Source organism: Notamacropus eugenii, chromosome 1 (assembly GCF_028372415.1).
Source record: "Notamacropus eugenii isolate mMacEug1 chromosome 1, mMacEug1.pri_v2, whole genome shotgun sequence".
In the NCBI taxonomy this organism is placed as follows: domain Eukaryota; kingdom Metazoa; phylum Chordata; class Mammalia; order Diprotodontia; family Macropodidae; genus Notamacropus; species Notamacropus eugenii.
In genome coordinates, this window is record NC_092872.1 from 571,174,240 (window position 1) to 571,194,837 (window position 20,598).

The window sequence follows — 20,598 nt, forward strand, 5'->3', positions numbered from 1 at the left end:
TCCTCTTGGTGCCGGGGCCGGGGCAGAGTTGGGCTGGGCTCTGTGTCCGCAGCGCGACGGACCTTTTGCGAGAGGTTTGCAGGTCCCTCTGGAACAGAAATCTTATCTGCTCTGCTGTTATGTGGCTTCTCCTGTTCCCGAATTTATTGGCAGCTCTTTACTACAGATATTTCATGGGCTGTGGGTTCAGAGCTAGCGTATTTGTGTGTTTCTACTCCTCCATCTTCTCACATTGTTTTTCTAAAAAGGTAGATGGTACAGTGCATATCGAACTCTGGACTAGGAGTCAAGAAGACACAAGTTCACATCTGCTCTCAGACCCTTACTAGCCATGTAACCCTAGTCAAGCAATTTAACCTCTATTTGCCTCCATTTCCTCAGTTATAGAACGAAGATAAATAATAACAGCACCTACCTCTCGGTTTTTGTGAGAGGTAAATGAATTGATATTTATGCATGGCATTTACACGGCACACAGTAGGTTCTTAATAAATGCTTGTTTATTAGAAAGACACTTTTCCAAAATTTTACTTTTTGGGAGTCTCTTACTCATCTATCATGATAGAATTATGCTATGCAAGCTGAGCAACCTCCCCACACTTAATGAATTCAGTCATGTGTAGTGTGTATACATCTTGGGGAAATGCACACATGTAAAAGATATAGCTTTTCCTTCAAGCTGGGGAGACAATACTAACTCATGTGGAATGGCTTAAGGAATTTTAATAAAAATAGATCAGTCTGTGCAAAATAATATTGTATAATCTGAGTATTTAAGTGCTGAGGGGAGCAAGTTAGTTTTGATCTGGGTTTTGAAGGAACCAAAGGGTTTAAATGGCTTGTACAGAGAGCAGAGGTGGGAATAAGCACATTATGTGCTGAGGATGGCAAGTGGATTAGTTTGTCGAGAATGAAGGGGCCCTGATGGGGAATAATTAGACGTGATTGATGCTGCCAACAAATCTTATTTCTCAAGACTCTTAGTCATCACTTTAAACCTATGCTGTGAACTCTTAGGCAGTCTATGTGGTTGACAACAGATTTTCTTGTATAGCACCCACTTTACTTATTTAAAAAGAAAGAGCTCTGATTTTTCTCTCTTTATAGTCAGTATAGATGAAATAGCAGGATTGTAGATATTAATCTGTGACAATTACCGGCCTGAAAACAAACTATCTTACTCATCACGGCACTTTACATGTAACAGCAGGGATTAAATTGTAATGTGAGTTGGCTGAAGCTTTGCTGTAATTAACATGCAGCTTCTGGTGAATTCAGACACTGTTGTTGGTTGTCAATATACCTAATATGGTTTATCTTCGCTTAAAAGTGGAACTATGATAATGACTTATGCAACTATAAGTTTTATAAAGAATATACTCATGCATACACATATACACACAAACCTCCCAAAACAAGTCATTATTATCCTCATTTTACACATGAAAAATCTTAGATACAGAGAGATTAATAACTTGCCCATTCTCACATGGCTAGTATTGTGGAGTCAAATGTCATCTCTTTTGTCTCCTGTCTCCTTTTGTTTTTTTGTGTATTTTGACAATAGCACTTGTTTGAGGAGACAATCTAAATATCAAATTTGGAAATTCTCATTTCTGGTTCTTCAACATTCCAACATTTTCCTCAATATAATATATGTACGTATTTTAGTAAAATGAGTAACAGCTGACACAAAGGCCAATCAAAAATAGTTATGAGTAGTTCAGCTTTAACATGATTTTGGGGGCTTTAGTATGATTTCTTGCAACTAGAAGTAGCATAAAAGATGCAATAAAAGGACATGTATGGTTAAATTTATGTGACCTTGGGCAAAGCACTTATCCCTCTGGTTCTAATTTGGTTCATCTGGCAAATGAGAGGATTCAACTAGATGGTTTCTCAGTCTCCTTCCAGCTCTTCATCTATATGTCTATGATTCTACTTATGACCAGAAAAGGAAATAGGTCAATCATTCAAGAAGAGCCTGAGAAAACAGATGGGTAGGCTAAGTGCCACACCGGTATACCCAAATATTAAAAGATAAAGCTGAAAGGTTCAAGGCATTAGGTGAATACTTTATGTTGGGTTTATTGAATGCAATAAACAAGAATTATATAGAATGAAACGACACAGCAGGGCTATGATTTGTCTGTAAGAGAATGATGAGGATAGTGAATGATCAATGCTAAGAGTTTTCCAATCAGCCTCATGAATAATAGAGCAGTCATTTGGAGGCAACTAAAGGGCACCATCTCATGGAAGGTGAACTGCCTGTTAATGTTACACTGATCGGTTTTCTGAGACTTAGGATAAATCTCATGCTCTACTTTCATTATTCCAGATTGTTAATATGGTTACAATTGTGTTACATTTTAATTGAGGGAGGTCATCATTATTCACTTTGGATGGTGTCTGCTTACCTCTCACCATTGACTGTGGTTTACATGGTAGCCATCTCCACAATTGAAAATACTGATTTCATTCACTTATAACTATAACCTAGTGTCAGATTTATACCCTTTTCTTGATTGTCAAGACCTAGTGAGAACTCACTGGATCTTGAGCAAACCATGGCCATTGTTTTCCAAGACTTGGCCCCTTTACTTGGAGACAAGTGCAGTAAGTATTGAAACTGGTAGACTTGATCACATTTCATGATGAGATGCCTTTCACTTACCTCAATGCAATGGTCAATACCCTGTAATCTCACCAGATGAACTGGGGAAATTCTTAATTAGTGACTACCCAGATAATTCCCCACTAACCCAGAAATATGTTAGTGAAAGGAATATGCATAGCAACTGAATCATAAATCCATGAAAATACCGAAGTATTGGATAAGATGCACGCTTTTTTGGTTGCTTTTGGTTTTTTGTTTTATTTTGTTTTGCTTAGGTGAGGAGTTTCAATAACTGGTCCATGGTTTGGGGGTATTCACAGACTATGACTTCACTCTGACCTATGACTGTGATGTGTTTGCTGTTTGACATAGTGTCTTGGTAAAAATCATTTACCTTATTAGCTGTCTGTGCTAAGAACTGGCAATGGAAATTGCTTTGAAGCAGACAAAATTTCTTGTAAAAATGTGTGTACCACTTATTTAGTAAACCAAATATTATAGTTTGTCAAATATGGGATAATTATTATAAAGGTCATGTTAGTATGAATGTTATATTTGCACTAAGTAAGTTATTTTGGGTGGGAGCCTTCTCTACACACACATCTTCAACATTGAACTTGGAATCAATTTGTGCTATTAGTCACATAAAGTTGCAGACTAAGTATATCGATTAGGAGAGTTATACACTATTTTAACACTTTAATAAGGATGTGTTCATGAATTGCTGGGACTAATTTGGTGACCCATTTAAAACAGTTTAATGGAATGTTAAATAATTGACATGTGCTGTGTTTCCAGGCCTGAAAGGCAAAGGGAGAAAAAAAAATCATGTCTAAAAAGTGATATCAAGGCAAATATAAGAATATTCAGAATTGTAAGTGTTTTGCATGTTATTTTGTCACAGTAAGTCACAGAGACCTCTCACTAAGGCATAGAAGCTTAGCAATCAATGTTTGTGTAAGAAGAACCCACACTAATGAAATCATGAAACCACTGAAATGTTCGAATATCAATTTCCTTCACTTTCACCTTTTATTGGTGGAGAGTATACAAATTTTGTTTGCTTTTTATAGTATGGTTTAAATAAATAGAAAATCCTGAAAAAAAAACTTCAAAATTACATAATTAAATATTCTAAGTATATCCCAAGTGAAAGAATCCCCCTTAATTACCATGGTATAAGTCCCTTTGTACACTATCTTTTGTTTTTAGGTGACACGTTCTCACAGAAGCAATCTCTTGACTAGAGTTTCTGACAGCAAACTTTACCATTGTTACATTGCTGTCTCCTCACAGTGCTGTTCTATACTGAGGTCATAGCTAGGTAGTAGGCCTCTCTCACATAGACAAGGTCTCTAAGAATATAATAATCACTGTCTTCAGTAATAAATGAGTATTCACAGTCGAGAGATGTTCCCTATCGGACTCAAGAGATCACAATGAACTCTTGCTGCTGAACAACTGAAATTTCTGTTTTTAGCAGTGTTTGATCTTCTTCTCTGACTGACCTGTTCTCACGTTGATTTATTCTCTTCGTTCATGAATGACTGCTTGAATTCCTAAAACACGCATTCAGCTCCCCATTACCTACCATGTCTGACTTGCTACTACATTTAACTGCTGTTCATCTACTACTATTGCCTGGGATTTTCATAATTGGATTGACTGACCTCAGGGATGTCACTTCGTTTCTCTGGACCTCAGTTTCTTCATCTGAAGATTGTATAGGTTGTACTAGTTATCCCTATGATCTGATTCATAGAGACATTTACAGACTTAGGTCTATATAATTCTATGACTGAGCCTATGTCTGAATCTTGACCACTTGTTTTACATAATTGGGACTTTTCTGGTAAGTCTGTACTTTGCACAATATGCCTCTCCTCTAGTATTTTGAATTTTGCAATAATTCTGAAGTCCCCCTAGCCTTCTTCTTTGGCTTGGTCACATCTGACCTGTACATCTGGCTCCCAATCTCCAGAGAGAGTTAAATGGGAAATGAAAGTTAAAAAAAGAAATTCTATTTTTAGATTTGACATGCTGAATTATCAATATATAATACCAATACAACAATACCATAATATCAACATAATGTTTATATAATAACCAATGAAAATACAGTTTTAATTAGACTCTACCTCTCATAACTAAAGAAAAATATCAATTCAATAAAGAAAGATCATATCTCATATAGAACAATTCTCTAATCTCTGTATGTGTTTTTGTCCCTTACACTGCTAAATTTTGACATACTTAAACTGACAACAAACTCACATTTGAAATATGTGACTGAGAAGTGTTTTGCTTTAAAGCAGGTGATTTTTGTGTGCTTTATCCATGAGCAAAGGGTTTCCATGGATATCTTACTACCTACACATTTCTAATAATAAGCAGTATATGATAATTCATGAAGCCTTAATGAAAAAGCCTCCCTCAAAGGTTCACCCACACAAATATGTGCAACATAGGATAACCATAAAGGAATGAGACCTTACTTTGGGAAGTGCTTTGTGGAATTAGTCTCATTATTTGAGAATCACACTCCATGTATATATACGTACATTTGTCAGATACATTGATTCCCCACAGCTAGCAGGAGTAAGGAATACAAGTAATGAAACCAAATTAAAACTTCACAGTGACAGTGATAGATAACAGTGTAAAAGTATTAAGGTTTCTAATGAAGATAGAACCAACGTAGGATGGCGATAGAATTCTACAAGACACAGGAGAGTTCTTAGTGTTTAGCACAAAGATGCCTAAGCAATATTTCCAAATTATGCTAATGGTACACATGGCATTCAGAGTAAAATAACTCATCTTTTGTTGAATTAAAGCAAATTATGATATTTGCTCTTTGTGCAGAATACCATAACTATGATTTTGTTACTATAAAAATAAAACTGGGTAGTTAAAATATAGCCTTAGCAAAACAGAAATATACAAGTAAAACTACCAGAAGCACATTTGAATTAATTATGAAGGTGCTAGTGGTATTTCTAATTAAGCAATGAGGAATTTATCATAATGATGTCTTCATTTGGCTTTATTAGAGTATCAAATCAATTTGTGGGTAACTGCTACAGCTGAATCATTGCCACTTATTGTCAAGTACTGCCAAATTGATGTTTCCCACCTCCCACTTAGTTTCTTATGTTGAAAACATTTGTTCTTCTTGAAAAATGGTTGAACGTTGGTTTTTAAAGCATCCAGTTAAATAGCAAATACAGAACAAATAAATGCATTTGACATTTCAACAGGAATATTGGGAATTCAAATGAGATTTTGAAAGGGAAATTTGAATGCCACGTGAAATGTTCAAGGTCCAAATGTGGACTAGTTAAACAAAGAGATCTGGCTAATGTTAAATTTAGAAGACCAAATATGTATAGCAGCTTGAACTAAATTAATATAAATGTATATACATAGAAATTATTTTATTTTTAAATACTTATTAAAGACTATCTTCAAAAGTAACTGTTGAAAAATCTCTTAAACTTTTATCTGAATTTAACAGAGTTTCTGGCACATAGCAGGTACTTAATAAATGCTTATTGGCTTATATGAATGAGCATACAAATAAAAAAATACATATACAACATTAATCACCTGCAATCTTCAGATAAGTGGATAGTCTAATTATCCAAATGTGGGAGCCAACAGTATTAGTCAGAAACTGTTTGCTTTTTCAAACTTTATTTTTAAAAAATTTCAAAATGCATTAGTTCACTTTTTTGATTTGTTAATTTATTTGAGCACAATTTTACAGAATTATAAGTTTTAATTTGGAAGGGATAACAGAGGCCAACTAGTCCAACTAGTACCTTAAAAGGGACATTTTTGTAACATACCTGACAAATTGTCATCCATCCTGTACTTAAAGATATTTAGTAATGAGGAAATCAAGGTGCCTCCAGAAACAAATTATAATTTGATTTAATTTTATCATTGAGGATCTTATATGATGATAGCCATAAAGATTATAGATATAGGTAATACAGGAAATTAGGTTAAATTTGGTTAACACAAGGAGATACCTTGGAAACATCTTTTAGAAAGGAAAGAATCTATGTCCTTGTATTTTTTTTTTTTTGGTCTTTCAATTCTTTATTATAAAAGTCCATGATAAATAAGAAAAAGGAAGATGATAAGTGAAATTTCTTTCAAAATTCATTAAATAAAACTTAACAATAAAAATCAGTATAAAATGAGTGTTGTCCTACTAACATCCATAAATGTAACAACAGCAACAAAAAAACCCCAACTCTTTTATAGAAACAAAGGGAGACAAATAATTGAAGACATGGCCACTGCTTATGATTATTCCATGCTAATATAATAAAAAGGACAATTGTATCTAAATTAATTTGAAGTAGGCAAAGCAAATTCCTAAAAGGATACACCCTTAAAAAAAAACAAGAAAAATGCAACTCATTTGGAAGAAAATTCAAGAATTTGAAAGGAAATAATAAGAAAAGAATACAAATGAAAATGATAGCATTATCAAGGCTTAGTATAAAATAATAGTATTTGGTTAAAATAGAATTATTAATAATTGATAATAATTAGCATTCATATCATGGTATAAGGGTTGCAAAACCTTTAGCTGTAAATTTTACTTGATCCTCACAACCACCCTGTGAAGTAGCTACTATTATTATCCCCCATTTTTATAGATGAGGAAACTGAGGTTTAGAGAGGTTAACAATTCGTCCAGTGTCACACAGCCAATAAATACCTGAAACAGAATTTGAATTCTACCTAAATCTAATTTCATTTCTCTACCCACCACAGCACTGTCTATAAAATATATCTACAGGCTAGCTATAAAATGAACACATAGACAATCTTGATTATAATATAATTATAAGACCTTTGCATCAATAAAATAAATAGCAATAGATTTAAAATAGAAAAGGTAGAATGACAAATATTTCTATTAAATAGGTAGCAGGGATGGACACTGGAACTATGATTTCACTGGTATAGTGAACTCTCAACTTCCAAAACCACAAACTATAATTTACCAATTTATTTCTAAAACAATATATTGTAATTTATAATCTTAGAAGCTGTATCTACTATCACCAGTAAAGGTCTGATAGCCAAAGTATATAGAACAGTAACACAAATGTATATTACCAAGAGTAATTCCCTCTTGTAAACTCTCGATCAGCATGAAATGTTCCAAGTGAAATTATTTTTATATTTTGCTTCCCCATCCTCACATCATACATATTTTTTTTCTGGATCCTTTTTCCCTTTTCTTTGTTTTCTTTCAAATACAGCTAGCTCTATTAGCGGATCAGCCTTTTCCAATTCACTTACTTTGGTAGTGTACTTTCTAGGTTTGTACACATTGACAACGAAGTTGACACACAGATTGCCAGAGTTAGCTCAGTGTTTGGGAAACTCTGAAGAAAAGTTTGGTAGAGAAGAGGTATTAGACTGAAACTGAATTGCTTCCATTTGAACTGTCTTAGGAAGATTCTGAAAATCACCTGGCAGTACCAGACACTGAGGTCCCTGCTCGAACTAAACTGCCAAGGATTCAAACTATGCTTCAGAGAGCGCAACTCTGATGGGCTGGCCATGCTGTTCAAATGCAAAATGTATGTTTGCCAAAAAGACTATTTTATGGAGAACTCGCATGGGGTGGGAGATCACATGGTGGTCAGAAGAAGTGATACAAGGACTCAAGGTCTTTCTCAATAACTTTGGATTTGATTGTGAGACATGGGAGACACTGGCACAGAACTGCTCAGCATGGTGTGTCCACATCAGAAGGTGCTGTGCTCTGTGAGCAAAGCAGAATTGAAATAGCACAAAGGAAACGTAAGATGTGCAAATTTGGAGTAACCACCTCAAATGTTCAAATGGACTATCTGTGCCCAATCTATAGTAGAGCATTCTAAGCTCATATTTGTCTGATCAGCCACAATCATACATATTGAAATTTCGTTTTATCATGGTGATGTCATTTTGGTCCTCTTTAAGAATGAAGGACAACAACCAGTAGAAGATCAAAGAATAAGCGTAATTTTATAGTCCCTTGAGAGGAGTTCCAAATTGTTCAGCAGAACAGTTGAACTAATACAGAATTCTACCAATAGTGCATTTGCATCCCAATATTTCCACATTTCAATCAGCACTTGTCATTTTCCTTTTCTGTCACATTAACCAATCTGACAAGTGTGAAGTGACATTTGACTTGTTTTAATTTGCATTTCTCTACTTAGTAGTTATTTAGGGCATTTTTTATATGACTACTGATAGCTTTGATTTCTTCTGAAAACTACCTATTCATAGTCTTTGATCATTTATAACTGGGAAATGGCTCAGTTCTTTATATATCTGAGAAATGAGACCTTTATCAGAGAAACTTACTGTATTTTTTTTCCCCCAAAGTATAACACCTTGACCAAATTCCTATTCTTCTTTGGCCTTAAATTTCTTCTGTAAAGTGAGAAGGCTGGAGTGATTGATCTGTTCCTGCCTATGACCCATAGTAGGTGTGGACAACATTATCACATATCCTTTCAGTGAACTACGCAACTCTTTAAGCCTGTTAGTTCCAGATGATGATCTACTTTAGGGGAGGCAGGTTTAATGCTGGGTATTCCCTACACTGAAGAAATCACGTCTAGATCTTTCCTCCTCTCTCACCAAAATGTATGCATGAGTATTCATTTTGAAAGGCAATTAGGTGGTCTAATGCATAGAGCATTGGACTTGGAGACAGGAAGACTTTTGTGCAAATCCTTTTTTATAGATAAATGCTTGCTTTGCTTACTTAGATCAGTCACTGAACCTTATTAGCTTCCATTTTTTTCATCTGTAAAAATGCATATAATAGTAGTACCTACTTCACAAGGGTATTGTGAAGATCAGATAATATAACATATGTAAACTGCTTTTCAAATCTTAATGCTCTGAATAAATGTGAGCTATCAATAAACTATTTAGAAAACCCTTTGTTTCCAAGAACAGAGATATAGATCTTCCTGTAGTGAGAAAAATAGTCTTCCAGATAATTATTTCTAATACTGATTCAGTTATAGCACACCTTGGAAGAGGTTTGCACAAGCTGTGGTCCACCAAAGGACTTCAGGTGACCCATGAAAAATGTAGAGTATTCCCTCTAAGTTTTTCACAGGCCGCCCAAAAATCTTTGGTGTGCCTGCAAGTAGCCTTTGGGCTGCTAGCTGTGCAGTCTTATGTGGGAACTTAATGGAACTCATAAATGCTGGTATACTGGTAGCTAGGCACTGACTTCCCTTGGGAAATAATGGGTAAAGTAAAACAATTATGGAACAAAACAATGGAAATTTAGCTTATTTTCATCGTGACTGATTTCTATACCTAATTAGTATGTCTATGCATACAACTTTGTGTTTAAAACTTTACAGGAAATTAACACATGTTCAGAAGTCTTCTGACTGATAAGTTCCAGTGAAACAATCTGGTAAACACTGGACTAGTTAAATTGGGAGGATCCCTTCTGGTTGATGGTGAATATAATTGGCATACCTTGATTCAGAATGCAGTGTGAATATCCTTAGGTAAGTGAAAAAGTGACCATGATATAGTCTAAATGAAAATGCATCACAAAAGACATTTTAAAAAAATCTCTGGTTTCCTTTTGGCAAAGATAATGGACTCAGTCTATGTAAAAGCTAATCACTTGAGTAAAGAACAGTGAACTCACTGGTCGAATTTCAAGCTGCCTAAGGGTCACTGTAAGTAACAACTGTAAGTAACTGCACTATCGCTAATGTGCCAGTGATTTGGCTGCTAATATGGAAATTTAATGTATGCTTCTTTAGTTCTGAAGTCTTCATCCACTTAGTGTCAGTCTTCTCAGCATGCTAGAGTCTCAGCACAAGTATTCCACTTGCCTATGGCAATACTGCATGAAATATTGAGCCACTAATAAGTTGTAGCTCAGCGGGGTAAAGGTTGGACCTTTTTTCCCTTCCTTAATGGTTAAAGAGTTAATGTCTGTCTTGCAACTTTGATATTGTGTTATTTAAGCACTTATATTCACCTTCTTCTGCAGAAGATGCACTTAAGGCATTTGATATGAGTAACTCTTTTTCATTAGTAGACCTAATGAAAATCCTTCTATGACATCTATTCTAATTAACCCCCACCCCGCACACACACACAACATGCTATAAATCTGAAAAATTTTCAGTAGTAATTACTTTGAATCAGTTGCCTGAAAATGTAAGCAAATTTCTTCAGAAACTCAACACAAATGAAGGTAATCTAGTGATCATAACAGATATTATGCTTTCGGTCTATGAGGCTGCTTTTTTTTTTCTCCAATAACAGTTAGAGAAAATGAAATACTCCCCTTTTGACTCAACTTGACCTGTAGGAATTTATTTGGCAGGGGAAAAAGTGATTCATTCAACAGTCTTTGAGTTATTATATTTGATTCTCATTTTTTAAAAATGTGTTTTATATACCTGTTAAAGAGGAAATGGGCTAAACTTATTTGTATTTTTTTTAATGATTCTAAATCTAGAAATGCAAGAGTAGTAGAGTTTAGTTTACTCAAAGTTCATATTTTATACTTTATAGTCACTTTGAAGATATATTGCTAGGTTTATTACAATCAGACTCCATAGATACCAGCACCAATTTTGCAATCAAATCCCCCTCAAAAAACCTTGAACCTAAACTTCCCTGAAGAAATACTATACAGGAAAAATATCAAAAACATTAATCACCTTTTGTAAACTCTTAGTATGAGTAAAGGCTTCTAACATGTAGGGATTATACAAAACTGGAACCTCTAGCTCCTACCACAAAACTTGATATATATATATATATATATATATATATATATATACATATATCACACACACATATACATATATAAGTACATAATAAACATTTATTGATTGATAGATTGACTTATTTTGACAATTACGAATATAACAGAAGTTGTTTCTAATTAGCAATGATCTCTAATTTCTGTTTATGAACTTTGTATGCTTGGAATTGAATTTATGATCAACACTGGCTAAAGAGAAAATGGATTGCATATCACCCCCAGCAACTGGTGTAGTTTTAGACAATTAACTTTTCTAAAGAATATGTTATCTCATCTGCAAATAAAAAAAGCAGGAAATATTAAAATTGATTGAAATTATTTTGATTTTCATAATTAATTAAAATTCTGATTCACTGCACCTCACTTTTATATATAACAATATAAAAGTATTCAGTTCTCAGATTAAAGTATTCAGTAAGAATCATAGACAACTGGAGACAGAAAAGATCCTAGAAATTACTGAAAATAAAGTAAAACCTTAATTTTTAGACAGAAATGGAAGGCCAAGTAGGGGATACTCTCCTTTATCTAAATTTACCCAAAACCATACAGTCCAATTATGATAGAATTGGAGTTTAAGCTCAGGTCTCATGACTGTCAGTTAGTTCAATGCTCACCCCCTTCCCCATCCATTTTTGGTCTTATCCAATTCTTTTTTTAGTGAAATAGAATTTTCACTTACAAGAGCTGGTTAATTGTTTTCATTAGTGATTAAAAGAAAATCCTCACAACATTAGTTTTCTATAATGCATTTTCTCCTAGCATTTTGTTACCATGAATTCTCTAAATTAGGATGATTAATTCGATAATTAAATGATAATTAAAACCTCTGCTTTCTCACTGAAAGCATCATGCATGTTCAAAATGATGACCTGGTGATAATAAAGGACCCAAACTGCCAGATTCCCTCAGTAGAATGGAAATTCCTTAAGGGCATGATCTATCTTGTTTTTGTCATTGAATCCTCAAAGCTCAGCTCAGTGTGACCTAATAGACATTAAATAAATGTTTATTGAATTGAATTAGGAACCTGAACTGTATAGTTTATTAAACTGTATTTGACATTATTTAAAGGTGATAGTTTTGTTTCAGAAATTCACTTATGGTACATGATAACTTATTACACAGATTATTTAATAATTAAAAACCCCTGCATTTTGTAACATTATTCACGAGAATTGTCAAACATTATTTCACATTTATTCTAAATAGTAGGAAATAAAAGTGCAAAGATCTAGTATCATCCTTAGTTATAGAAAACTTCATAGTGGAAATGAAATGAGAACAAACAGTTATATATATTTCAGTACTTAGACCCTGAGCTTTGCTGATTTTCTAATTATTTTTATTTAAATTTCTTCTTTCACACTATGAAGTATACTTACTAAAATGAAAAACTATCTTCCATCATCAAAACTGTCTTATAGAAATCACTTAGAAAAATAACACTACTACCAGCTACTTTTACTTCTAGTTAGATAAGTTCCCCAATTTGTTTCAAAAGTAAAAATAGACTATCAGAACAGGATAACTGTTGTGCAGAAATCCATTTATTTTCCTATTGACTCCCTATTTCACTTCCACAGTGACTGTTAAAAGCCTTCTCCTCTATTCTCAAATTACCTATTATACTCTGTCCATGTTCTGTCATTCCAGAGTCTCATTTCTTACAACTGAAATTGAGAACATTTATTTTAATCTACTTCATTTCCCTTCCTTTACTCATCAGAGCCTCTATCTGTCTTCACCAATGTTCCTTTCTTTCCTTCTCTCTCTGGTTTCAGAGCTGATATTTAAATAGCATTTTAAGGTTTGAAAAACATGATGAAAACATTTTCTCGTTTGATCTTTGCCACAACCCTTTTAAATAGTGACTACAAATATTGATTATCCAATTTAATAGATAAAGAAACTTAAGCTCAGATAATTTATGGAATATTCCATTACTCATGGTTATGGTTGTTGTCCTTAATGTTTGAAGACAACCAAGGTAGCATCACTATGTTAGAGTCAAGTTACAGTGTGTCTGAGTGTGGTTGATCAGACCAATACAAGCTTGGAATGCTCAACCACAGGTTGGGTACAAATAGCTCATGTGAACATTTTGGGATGGATTCTCTAAATTTGGGCATCTTGTGTTCCTTTTGAGCTATTTCAATTCTGCTTTGCTCATAGAGTACAGTACCTTTTCTGATGAGGCATACCATACTGGGTGGCGCTGTGCCTCTGTTTCCTATGTCATGAAATCAGTTCCAAAGTTAAGAGGGAACTCAAGAATGTGAATGTTTGCATTGTGTGAGTTCTCCATAAAATAGCCTTTTAGGCAAGCATATGTTTGGCATTCAAACAATGCGGTCAGCTCATTGTAGTTGTGCTCTCTGAAGGAGAGTTTGAATGCTTGGCAGTTTGGTTCTTTATACTGCCAAATGAACTTTAGGATTTTCCTGAGACAATTCAAATGGAAATGATTCAGTTTCCTGGAATGGTGCTGTTGTGTTGTCTAAGTTTCACAGGTAAACAACATTGAAGTCAGCACAATAGCTCTGTAGATATTCAGTTTGGTGCTTGCTTCCATGCTTTTTTAGCATGATGTTTTCATCCATGTTGTCAAATGCCTTCAAATGAGGACAAACAGGGCATGCACTGACGGTAAATTCTTCAACTTGAAAAGGCTACAAACCAAGACTAAAGTGGAAGGAGTGTTGGTACATGAATTTTTTGTTGCAGATGATTGTGTACTCAATGCAGCCTCTGAAGCTGAGATGCCATGAAGTTCGGATGGATTCTCTGCTGCTTATGCTAATTTTGGCTAATTAACATCAAGAAAACACAGGTGTTCCATAAGCCAGAACCATACCATCCATACATGGAACCATCAGTTACAGCAAATGGAGAAGTTTAGAATACTGTGTATAAAGTTTCATTTACGTGGCAGTATTCCTTTTAGGAATGTACACATTGATAAAGAGATTCACACATGCATTGCCAGAACTAACTGAATATTTGGGAGGTTTCAAAGGAAGAAATGGGACAAAAGAAATACTAGATAGTTACATAACTTATGTCAGAGAAAAAATTCAAACCGAAGACTCTTCTATGTCTAAGTTCAAAATTCTTTCTGTTATACCAGACCTGCTTAATGGTAGCCCCCTGTGCTAATGAAACCCTGTTATGTATACCCATGAATACATTTTTTTCTTGTCTCTAGAATCATATTTCATCATCTTTCATCTTAAAGCTCTTCCTCTATATCTGTCTACTTTCCCTTTTCCTATATGTATATATATATGTGTGTGTGTGTGTATATACATATATATGTGTATATATATTTACATACATATGTGTGTATATATATGTAAATATATATATAATCCACCAGGTCTTCACTATCCTACAAAAACCTTTGCATTGATCCTGTTACTCCCAAGACGTTATTCTCCTTCTCTAGTTCACTGTCAAAACTTCAAGAAAGAAATGCTCATAGTTTCCTTTTCTTCACTATCCTTCAACTCCATAAATTACCTGCAACCCAGCTTCTGTCCAATAACTCTACTGAAATTATTTTGGAAGGAATATGGCACAGTGAAAAGAACATTGACTGTGGAGTCAGAGGGCCAACAATGAGTGACTGTGATCTTGGGCAAGTTATGTTTGGATTGGAGTTTCCACCTTGGTAAAATCAAAGAGTTGGACTAGATTACATCTGATGTATTGCTTAACTCCACATATGATTCTGACATATAATACTATAAAAGTTACGAATGGTTATTTAATTTCTTCATCACAGCATCTCAGATTTGGAAGGGATGATAGAGGTCAACTAATTCAATGGTGTTAAACTCCTATAGAGGTGTGGGCCAGTAAACCATGATAAGGATCCCCAAGGGCTACATATTGTCTTAAAAAACACACATATTAATTTTATGTATGTTTTTTGTATTTTAATTTTGTTTCTTACGTATTTCCCAGTAACACTGTAGTATGGTTAGGGCAGTACTCCAGTATGTGGACCATAGAGTGAATATTTGACATATTTGATCTAATTCATCAACTCAAAAAAATTCCATTTATAATACAAGCAAAAAAGTGGTCACCTAAAATTTACGTAAAGACATCTAGAAAGGGATAGAGCCCAGTAAGTGTTAGGGAGATTTCTTTGTTTTATTTTGTTTTTCAGTTATATAAACAACTATCTCTTCGAGAACATTATCATAAGGAATATTTAATGATAAAAAGGACAAAAAAGTGTGGGGTTTTGTATGAAGGAAGAGGTTTAGGTTAATTTTCAGAGGTTGTAAGATATTGTCACTCTTACAGATGAACATTTACTAGATAACTATATAGATAAAAAATTTTCTTTTAACATACAGTACTAAATATATATATGCATATATGTGTGTGTATCTATACATATACAAACATATATATATATATATATATATGCATGTGTATGAACAAACACAATTTTCAAATGAGATTTGGACAGCTTGGGAAAGCAAATGATCTGTCATATGGATGTGAGGACTCAGATCAGATCTCATTGTCAGTTATGTGGAGTGATGCCTCACATGTGGGAACAGCTTAATTTCATAAAGAGACAAAGATTGATAGTTTTTCTATTAAAAAGTAGAGAAAGATGAGTATTAAGGAACACAGTTCCAAGAAACAGAGGACTGGTTTGGGACCTTCAGAAGAGCTATAAAGATTACAGTATAAAGATTACAGTACCTCAGCTAATTCACATTTATATAAATTGTGAATAAAGAGGATAAAAAAATTCCACAGGAAATCATAAGCTTTTGGGGTCAGAAGTACAATTTAAAAAGAGTGTCACTTTGATAGAGAGTTTGAACATTTTACATAAAAGTTGAGTCACTGACTCTTAAGAAGTTCTCATTAAATGGGCAACAGAGTAAAGGAACAGGATTTACATAGGAAAGGAAGAATTGAAGAAGTAGGAACGGGGGGCTGAAAAGTTTCTACATCTGAGCTGTGGAAATTAGAATCACTTAGCTGATAGTATTCAACTGGGTGATTCCTGACTTCTTTTTGAATTGTTTTTCAGCCATATCAAACTCTTTATGATCTCATTTAGGGTTTTCTTGGCATAAAAACATACTGGTTTGATTTGCTTCTCTAGCTCATTTTAGAGATGATGAAATTGATGCAAACAGGGTTAAGTATCTTGGCCAGGGTCACATGGTTAGTGTCTTAGTCTGGATATGAATTTAAGTCTTCCTGACCCCAGGCCTGTGTGCTTTATCCACTATGTCACCTAACTGCCTTATTCCTGATTATTCAGGAGATTGACTTCACTTGCCAAGAACTTCAGTGATGGCTTATGACCTTTCAGTGCCACCTAGAGTTGGAGAGTCTTTTCTCCTAAGGGTTTTTTGTTCTCTGCTGTCACCTCTGGCTTGAGAAAAAAAAAGCAGAGTAGATTTATAACTGCTTTGGTGTTCTGGGCAAGGGGGCTTTATTGTCTGCAGTTTTATTCTAATGGGGCAAAACAATATCTAGTTGAGTAAATAACTGGCAGGTCTGGTTGGCTTAGCTCAGAGAGACAGCCATTTTGATGAGCTTTGTAGCTCTCTAGCTTAAAGGGCTAAATGTTCTCTAAAGGGTAATAGGTAACAATAATAGGTAACTAAAAGAGTTGATAAAGCAAATGTATGTCCAAGGAGGGAAGACTTTTCTAGCTGAGGAGTGGTGAAGATCAACAAACAGTGAACAAAGAAGCCATTGTGTTGAATATGCTACTAACTGGACCAAGGATATTGATATCTGTAGTCCAGAGCTGTCAATTTTTCTAATCTCATGAGTTTTCCTCCCCCATGTACTTCAGAGCCAAAGGGTTGGGCCTTGACTCAAGAAGACCTGAATTCAATTCTGTTGTCAGACACTATCTGTGTGACCTCTCTTTCCCTCAGTTTCCTCAACTGTAAAATGGGAATAATAATAGTTTTACCTCACAGGATCATTGTCAGGATCCAATGAGATAATATTTGTATAAAGCAACTAACATAGTGTCTGGCCCAGAGTAGGTGCTGTATAAATGCTTAATCCCTTCATTTTCCATAAATGACTATTGAATATATTGGTGTGAGTGTATGCATTTGGTATGGATATTGTGACATGTTTTGGAATTGTATATTTTATTTTATATGTTAATATCTGTAATATTTCTTTTGCTTTAATATATTAATGGCTTTACTTAGGATGTAAAAAGAATCAGATATTTCTAACTGCTGTTGTAACTATCACAGATTATATCACTATATTACATATGTGAATGTGCATACAGGTATATACAAATACACATATACATTTGTCTTTGTGTGTTTATGTGCATTATGTAAATTTATACACACAATACACATAAGTGCATGAACATTTTATATATGTACATATATACATATACACATACATGCACACATGCATACATACACACAAATAGTTCTTACTTTACACAAATTTGATTCTTTTCTGGGTGGCCAGCAGGACCCCACAAAAGTCAGCATTGCAGCTTCAGCTCCACTCAGGCAGGGGTATTGGCAGCAGCACCAGTAATCCTCTGCTGCCGGCAATGAGGTTATTCTGGCTGTAGGGTGCCTCAGAGATGTTGAGGGGGATGAACCACAGGAAGCTCCAAGGAGAGGAAAGGAGGATGGTTTGGAATGGACCCCTTACAATAAGGGAGAAGAACTACCAGTATGTGTGTGTGTGTGTGTATGTGTGGTGTGTTCATACACACATCACATACATATATATGAAAGTGAAGTTTTTTAGTATATATAATACATCCATACACATAATACATATACGTGCACAAACATGCATATGCATATGCATGCATATATATATATATACACACACAAATATATACACATGTGTAGATACAGCCCTCCCTCACTTAAATCCAATTCATTTGCATGTCATGGCATCATCTCTGTGATATCATGGTCCTCTTAGAGAATGAAGGACAAACAAGATATGTGTATAGAAACATGAATGGAAGTGAAACATTCATTGTATACATATGAAAGTAAAGTAATGTAAAATAGAAGATAGGAATTAAAATTTTCAAATTAAAAAAAGACTGTATAAATTGGGTTTTATTATGTTTCATCTAAAATAATCCAGTATTCTTGTTTTATAGAAATCAAATTACAAATCTATTACATCCCCTGAAAAACTCTTAGGAGAATGATTTTAATATTGCAAAAATTGCCCAAGGTCTGCTACTTTAAACTTTCACCACTAAATTAAATAGAATTTTCTTAATGAAACATATTTCAACCCATTGTCATTAAATGTTTTTGCAATATCATGAAATCAGGTAAAACAGAATCACAGATGACAGTTACAGAGAAATTGTACTTATATTTTATTTCCATTCAATTCTGTCCCTGGGCAAAGAATATAATAAAAGTCCTGCCTAGTCTACATGGAGGCATTTTAAGGTAGTGATTGCTTTGAAAGAAATCTCATCATCAGCATTTTGAGTTTATCAAGACACCCTACCCTCTTGTATTTCCCTTAAATGAAAACAAAAAAGTTCAAATCTGACTAATTCAAAGCTTTTTCATAGTTAAGCCTCTTGGTGCCATTTGAGACATATGTCAAAAAACCCTACATAGAAATGAAACTCTGTCTTGTCTTGGGATGTCATTCTCTTGACTTGCCTTGAGAACCTGCCATCTAAAAGCATCTACTAAATCAATAACTGATTTTGAGCCTAAGAAAGGTATTAGTGACATTGAACATGACAATTCCATTCTCAAAATCAGGATTTCTCTCCTCAGTGTCATCTGAGTAAGCTATCAGTACATGTTTTTCAAATGCCTCTTTTTGTGTTGTAGCCAAAATGGTCAAAGCAGATATATCAATTTTGGCACTCAGGATGAGTGGTAAGAAATTTGTCTGAGGCAAATGGCAGGCATAATACCCTTCAATCTGCTTTATATTTAATCATATGAAAATACTACCACTAATTAAATCAAATATAAGCTAATAGCATTAGAAATTGTGATGACCATTATGCTTCTGAAGGGGCACATTTCTGCATCTTTTAAATTTGGTGCCCTAAGTCAAATCACCTATCACTTAACCAAATAATAATTTGGGATGGCTGGGGTAGACTCTTCAGTGATTTCTTGAATTTAAGGGGAAGTGCTAAGTTTACCCCTACCTCTCAAAACTACCTTACATCTTCTTGGTACATGGTATGTATATGACAATATAAATATATGTGTCTTCTCTGTTAGAATGTAAGCTTCTTGAAGGCATGGACTATTTCAATTTTGTCTTTGTATTTCCAGAGATTATCATATAACTAAATTTGGCATAAAGCAGATAATTAATAAATGTTAATGGATTGATTGATTGCCTGTGGATGTGAAGTAGTTTTGACTTTTTCTCTAAAGAATTAGCTTTTTTGATATTTCTTAAATGCTATTATAAGATTTTATATTTCAGAAATTATTTCCTTCAAAAGTCATAATATCATAGGATTTAAAAGCTGAAAGGAAAATTTGAAATAATCTAGTAGGTCTCCATTCATTTATTTTACTTTTTGGGAGAATACAATTAGCTGACCATAGTTTTTCTCATTTTACAAATGGGGAAACTGAAGTTTAGGGAAGTTAAGGGAACTTGCCAAAGGTTGTTTTAAACAGCTTGCCCAAGGTCACATAGGTAGTAAGAGACAGAGATAAGACTTGAACCTAGAAGCTCAAACTCTAGGTTAATTATTCTTTTCATGAAAAATTGCAAAATGTTTCTCAGAAATCCACAGAAAGTTAGAAGCATATAACACATTCAAATAGTTCATCAGCAACCAGAGAGAGAGAGAGAGAGAGAGAGAGAGAGAGGGAGGGAGGGAGGGAGGGAGGGAGGGAGAAAGAGAGAGAGAGAGAGAGAGAGAGAGAGAGAGAGAGAGACTTAGCATTACTAGAGGGGCAAACTTTGATACTCTGGTGAAATCATTCTCTCCCACAGGTTCATGCCCAGTCTTTTTAATGCTCATTTTACACTCCTTTGCTTTAGACTTGCCCCAGAATATCCACATACTTTGGAAGCTATTGATTAAGTAGTCCCCGTCTCACCAGATCTACCTTGACAATTAACTCTG

General features: G+C 34.4%; 1 protein-coding gene across 1 annotated transcript in view; it reads right to left on the reverse strand.

Moving 5' to 3' along the window:
• Positions 1 to 20,598, reverse strand: part of CSMD1 (CUB and Sushi multiple domains 1) — a 2,598,423-nt gene that overhangs the window by 1,310,691 nt on the left and 1,267,134 nt on the right. The window lies entirely within an intron of this gene.